The sequence below is a fragment of the Gopherus evgoodei genome, chromosome 13 (assembly GCF_007399415.2).
Source record: "Gopherus evgoodei ecotype Sinaloan lineage chromosome 13, rGopEvg1_v1.p, whole genome shotgun sequence".
Classification (NCBI taxonomy): Eukaryota; Metazoa; Chordata; order Testudines; family Testudinidae; genus Gopherus; species Gopherus evgoodei.
Genome location: NC_044334.1, coordinates 32,974,518 through 32,981,103, shown reverse-complemented (window position 1 = coordinate 32,981,103; position 6,586 = coordinate 32,974,518). Strand labels below are relative to the sequence as shown.

Below are 6,586 nucleotides of genomic sequence, written 5' to 3'. Positions count from 1 at the left end.
CGTGAGAATGTGGTAATATCTGAAGCCTGTAAACTTTGTAATATAGTTTTGGGGAAATACTTTTACCCAGAGGACTGGAAGAAAGGTGTGATCTGTAAATTACCAAAGAAAGGCAACCACTTGGTGTTGATAACTGGCCAGAAATAACATTATTTTCAGTACCTGGAAAAGTGTTTTATAGTCTATTGTTGGATGGAATGAAATTGGTCATATATGAAAAACAATGAGCGTGCAGGTTTTAGACTGAAAAAATAGTGTGTGGAGCCCAAAGATTTGCCCTGAGACGACCGAGAAAGGGCTTGCCTGGCAGAGAAAATTAGTCTTGTGTTTCATAGAGTGCATCAACATTTTTGATTGCATTCAGACAGAGTTGCAATGGAAGATCTTGCAACAATATGGCTTCCTAGAAAGATAATATCACGAGTTACAATGCTGCATAAAGGGTAAAATGCTAGGTAAAGACAGAAAGTGGGGAGATCGATTGAGCTGATTATCTTTGCTGGAGCGCAGCACAGTTGCATCTCTTCACCCCTTCTTTTCGGCATGATGCTAGATTATGCGATGCAAAAGCGAAATGCAGCATCAAAGGGAGATACACGAGTTATGTCAAGCAGAGGAAAACTTCAAGATCTCGATTTTGTTCCATGGCACACAGGTGATGACACCATAGAATAGATCCTCCCTAAAGTCAAACATGAGGCTGCCAAAACAGGATTAAGAATTAGCCAAAAGAAAACAAAAGTTGCGCGAGTTGAAAGGGGAACCAGCAATGATGGGGCATCTGTGAGTGACAGCAAAGAATATGACATGGCTAACAAGTTTGTATATCTTGGAAGCACAACCCGTGTTGATGGCCAAGGAGGTGGAAGTAACATCTAGAAAGGGCAGCGGAGCTGTTCTGAGACTGGCAAATATATGGGAAAACAAGGAGCTTGACCCAAGACCCAAGATGAAGATGTACCATACGGCTGTGATATCCACAGTGGGATATGCCTATGGCACTTGGGAGAGGTGAGCTGCCCCCAGTAGGAAACAACATATTCCATCAGAGATGCTTGCGGAGAATAGTTGGGGTCCACAGGTGGGAAATCATAACAAACATTGCTGTGTCACAAAGGCCTGGTCAACAGCCATAAAGCCAATCATTTGAGAAAGAAGGCTGACGTGGTTTGGGCCTATTGCATGGATGCCAAGGAAATGTATTCTTAGACGAGCCCTTGACCGCTTGGTAGAAGATGAAAAAGAAGACAACAGCTGCCATATAAGAAATCCCGGCAGCCCAAGGCTCACAAAGTAGGACTCACCTTCAGTCACTCTGTTTTCTGGTACATAAAGGGCAAGGCTGTGGGCTGGGTTCCTCTTCTGCTAACGGAGCCCATAGCTGGGAGTCGGGCGTGGTACATATGGTAACGTGGGCAGTGACCCATGGCGGGGGTGGGGGAGGAAGGAAGTCACAGGCATGTGAAAATCACAGAGCTCCTGACAGAGCCAGGCTGTCACTGGTCCCCACAGATGTCCTTCGAGTCCATCCGCGGGGGATCAGCATGGCTCACCTGAGCGACTATGGGAACTGGATGGGTCATTTGCAGTCAAGAAGCAAGAAGCCAGCAGAGCGCAGAGGTAAATGGCCAGTGATCTGAGTGGAGGCCTGGCTACTGGGCCTTTCGGGGGCTGTTGGTTTGGCAGTTCTTACGTACTAGCTACTTGGATGGGATAGGAGGCCTCAGAGGAAAACCCAGGCTGTTGCCGGGATCATGGTGGGGAAATAAGTAGGAGCTCTCTCTCCCCTGCTAGTCTGTGCTACTCTGATGTCCCGGCATGGTGCTAGGAAATGCTGTGTTGCAGGGTGGGTGCTCGCCCACCTTGTCAGGGTTGGCCCCAATGCCCCAGCATGGTGCTAGAGGGTGCAGGGCTGCCTTTCCCACAAGTTGTATACCCAAAGTCTTGATCACATGTGGTTGTTAAAGATCCCTTGGCCCCTTCCATAAGAGTCAGGGTGTTACCCGTTGTGTCCTGGTGAAATTCCAGCCTAGGCAATTCCCAATGTCCCCCCAAAGCCCCATTGTGGTTCAGCTGAACACTGGATTTGTCCTTCCCACCCTGCCTAGCTGTTAAATAGCCCCCAGTGCCCCCACCCCAGAGATGGCTGCATCTCAGTGCTGGGTGAAGAATCCCTGTGTAAACAGCCCCTGAGTCCCACCCCAGAGGTGGCTGCATCTCAGTGATGGATGAAGGATCCCTGTATAAAAAGCCTCTATGCCACGTCCTAGAGGCAGTATCATCTCAGTGCTGGGTGAGAAAGCCTTGTATAGACAGCTCTGGTCCCACCCCAGAGGTGGCTGCATCTCAGGGTACGTCTACACTACCTGCTTGATCTACTGGGGACCGATTTATCGTGTGTAGTGTAGACACGATAAAGCAATCCCTGATCACTCTCCCGTCGACTGCTGAACTCCGGCAGTGCGAGGGGTGGAAGCAAAGTCGACGGGGGAGCCGCGGCCATCAATCCAGCACCACGAGGACGCAAAGTAAGTAATTATAATTCGATCTAAGATACATTGACTTCAGCTACGCTATTCTCGTAGCTGAAGTTGCGTATCTTAGATCGATTCCCCCCCCTACACACACACCCCAGTTTAGACTAGGCCTCAGTGCTGGATGAAGGATCTCTGTGTGTAAATAGCCCTACACCCCACCCCAGAGGTGGCTGCAGGATCCCTGTATAAACAGCCTCTGTGCCACACCCCAGAGGCAGCATCGTCTCAGCACTGGGTGTGAGAGCCTTATATAAACAGCCCTGTGTCCCACCCCAGAAGTGGCTGCATCACAGGCATGAGTGAGGTGATAGATCAGTAGAAATATACCCAGAGCCCATGAAGTGCCTTGGGATGAAATGGAGAGTCAAGAGACTGTATCAGTGTGTGTGAGCACACTCCCACCCTGGGTGAAGCAGCCCCCTCCTCCAGCTCGTCTGCTGCCCAAAAAGAGCCCCCACCTTCCCTCTTCCTTCCCACCCAAGGGAGGGTTTTGACCAGCCGGCCATCTTCCCACGGCTAGCTCCCTCCTGTGGAGATCCCCATTGCCCCCATGCTGGTCCAGCCTGTCCCAGTGAGACTGAATGGCTCTGTAATCTCCAGGCATGGCTGCTGAGTCCGACAATGAGGACGACTACGAGAATGTGTCCCTGGAGAACTCTCCCAAGCCCCGGCCCCTGCTGTGCGGGAAGAAGGTGAAGGTGGCCGTGCCAAACCGGAACTACAAAGGAGCAGCAGGTACCAGGGAGCCCCAGCTGCCCCGCTCTGCGCGGATTGCTCTTGCCCCACTGCTCAGGGGCTGGGGAGGGAGTATCAGCGCAGAATTTAGCATCCAGCCCCGAGCCACCTTTGGGTCCATGGGAGCTGGTGAATCTGGGCCTGGCTCCGCTGCTCACAAACTGGCCTGGCTGGGAATGGCTGGGCAAGTCCATAGTGGGTGGTGGTAGCACAGAACAAGCAGGCTGGTTACATAGAGGGGAAGGCCAGGCCTGTGGCTCACTTGTGGGCAGGTGGATTCAGTTCCTGACCCCTGGGTACTGCCCGGGTCCCTGCCCCAGATGCACAGACTCAGGTGCCCACCTCTGTTAGGCGCCACCAGCCAGACTCACCCATCTCTCTTCTCTCCAGGTCTGGCAGCGACACCAGGCAGACCCCCCAAAACAGGTGAGAAACATTCCAGCTTTTTGCTAGGGAGCAAGTGAGGCCTGGGTACAGAGTAGCGCCCCTGTCCAGCTGCTGTTCCACGCAGCTGAGAGTGCACCACGTATGGGCAGCATTGGGGGACAGAACTCGTGACCTTCTGTTCCCACGCTGCTGGCCTAACGCAGCTGTGACATGTCCCGGCCTGCAGGGGGCAGCGCCACATTCCTGAGCTGCTTTGACACGTCCCAGCTGTGCAGCCTCTCCCTCCCCCCCATTTCCAGGACATCGCCAGCTTTACCTTCCTGGCCCCCTGTTTCTCACTACGGCACTGGAAGGAACATCCCCCGCCCCAGAGTTCAGGGCTGCCCCTCCCCCACACAACCCCCCATCCCTGTGCTGGGACCTTGCACGGTATAATTCCTCCTGTTTCCTTTCAGACCTGGCCATTTCAGTGATCTCGGGGGACCCGGTCCTTAGGCCTGCCAAGCTCGGTGAGGTCTCGGAGCTCTGCTCGGCTTGCGGCCGAATGCCCCCCTGCTCCCCCCACCCTGGCCCAGGGGCAGGCAGGAGCCGTCCCTGTAGTCTGTTTCCTGGGGCTATCAATCCCGGCTAGTCAATCCCTTGGGGCCCCGTTGCTTCCTGGGTGGTGGGTGTAGCTGAGCTCTGGGGAGATGGGGGGTCCCAGAAGGAGCACCCCAGTAGGGGCACAGACTAGCTCAGAGCAGCCAGCCAGAGTGGGTGAGGAGGGTGAAGCCCAGCAAGGTCGGGGCTGTGTGTGCCCTCTGCAGCCCAGCATGGAGAGTAGGATTTTGTGGCCTTTGCAGCAGAGCTGGCAGATTTAATGCTCTTTGTCCTCCACTCCCAGGGCTGGACCTGTCGTCCGCAGCTGTGGCAGCTGCCTTCCAGTCCCCGGGAGGAGGTAAGTAGAGTCTGCCAGGGCAGGGGGGTGCCCTCATGCACCCCTGGCTCGGGGCACAGGGTGCGTGTGACAGGAGCCTGAAGCTGAACAGAGCCAGGCCGGGTGCGGACTTGCAGGGGAGAGTGAAGGAAAATTCACGCTGGTCCTGGATTAGGGGTTCAGTTAGGGGCTCTCTTCTCTCCTGGTCAGAGCTGACCCTAATGCAGCACTAGGGGGCGCTATGCTGCAGGGAGTGGGACAGGGGCTCAGTAGGGGGCGCTCTCCCCTCACTGTCAATACTAACCCCCAATACCACAGTGCAGCTCTAGGGGGCTCTCTCCCCGCAATCAGTGCTGGCTCCAGTGCCATAGGGGGCACTGTGCTCTCTTTTAGGCAAGGCATACAATCAGCCAATTAGCAAAGCTCCTGGGGCAGTTACAGGTAGAGTCGGGATGCTCACCCCAGTGTCCTGCCCAGGGCCGGCGCTTGCATTTAGGCGGCTTAGGCAATCACCTAGGGTGCCAGCATTATTAGGGGGCAGCATTTTGCCGGAAGGGGCAGCAGGCGGCTCCGGTGGAGCTGCCACAGTGGTGCCTGCAGAGGGTCCAGTGGTCCGCAGCTCCAGTGGAGCTGCCGCAGTCCTGCCTGCAGACGGTTGGCTGCTCGCGCGGCTGCGATGGACCTCCCGCAGGCACGACTGCGGCAGCTCCACCGGAGCCGCAGGAGCAGCCGACTGTCCGCAGGCAGGACTGCGGAGCCGGGGGACCAGCTCGCAGGGTGGTGAAATGGCCGTGCACCTAGGGCGCTCAAACCCCTAGTCCTGGTCCTGGTCCTGCCCATTGCAGGGGAATTCCATTCCCTCTCCCTGGATTCCCCCTGCCCTGTCAACTGCTCAGGGAACTCTCCTTCCAGCCAGGCCCTATGTTACACAACTCTCCAATGGCCGCAGCACTCCACCCCAGAGGTGGCTGCATTGAAGTGCTGGGAGAAGCGATCCCTGCATGGACACAGCTGGGCAGAGGGAACTGGGGGTCTGGCTTCTTGCTCTCGCCAAATGGAGGTGCTCTCTGTGGAGTTACCCAGCTATCTGGTGGGATGCCCCGTAAACCTCTCCTCCTTTTCATAAACCCATCTGTACCACCAGGTACCTCCTGCCGACATTTCAGAGTCACCCACTGGAGGGAGAGTCCTTCGCTATATCCTGCCCTACCCAGCCCTCCCTGCTTAGCTTCCCCACTGTCCTGATCCCTTCTCCCTGCAGAGAGCTAACTGCTGCTATTCCCCATACATCTTCCCCTCCCTAAACCTGCCTCACAGAGAGGTTTCCCTGAAAGGTCTCTGCTGATCACCTACATCCTGCTGGGGGTTGGCTTTCTCATGTGCGTGTTCCTCGTCCTGGCCCTCATGAAACGTGAGTGTGGGGCGGTCCCGGGTGTGTCAGGACAGCTGCAAGTGGGGTCATGCGGGCTGGGCTCTCCGGGCCAGGAATGATTCCTCATGGGGGCAGGGCTGCTCAGGAATTTCCCATTGAGATTCTGGGCCACAAAATTGAGGTTTTGATTCTACTAAATTTCACAAAAATGGGTCGGTTTCCACAGCCATTTTTTGCCTCTTTCAGAGAAAAACCAAACACTGGAAAGAAGAAATATTGTGATTCAAAATTGCTGCCATGGTACCTCAAAGGAGCTGAGTTCAGTTAGCACGTGTCCCCATTCTCCTCTCTGGGCTGAGCTCCTCAACTGAACTACACCTCCCAGGATGCACCCCTGCCAGGGATTCCCATGATGCATTGCCTCCACTTTCCAAGAGGGGAGACTGCAGTGCGTCATGGGGGAGAGATACCTCATGGTACTAGTCACTGGTCTAGGGAAGGCTCCCTGGTTGGACCATTAGAATTTCATGTGCGACAGTCTCCCCTCTTGGAGAGGGCAGCCAGTGCATCATGGGGTCCGGTGGTGGTGCAGCATGGGAGATGAAGTCTGGGTGGGGAGAAAAGTCTCTACTAGGGAAG

At 55.2% G+C, this 6,586-nt stretch overlaps 1 protein-coding gene and 1 long non-coding RNA gene across 2 annotated transcripts in view; one reads left to right on the top strand and one right to left on the bottom strand.

The window, feature by feature from the left end:
• The window catches only part of LOC115660743 (zinc finger protein 883-like), a 573,128-nt gene that overhangs the window by 454,034 nt on the left and 112,508 nt on the right, over positions 1-6,586 (bottom strand). The gene's annotated exons all lie outside the window — the stretch shown is intronic.
• Positions 3,249-4,753, top strand: LOC115660753. The gene is made up of 4 exons (XR_004002913.1): positions 3,249-3,272; positions 3,663-3,698; positions 4,115-4,168; positions 4,543-4,753. It is a non-coding gene; the product is annotated as an uncharacterized LOC115660753 (long non-coding RNA).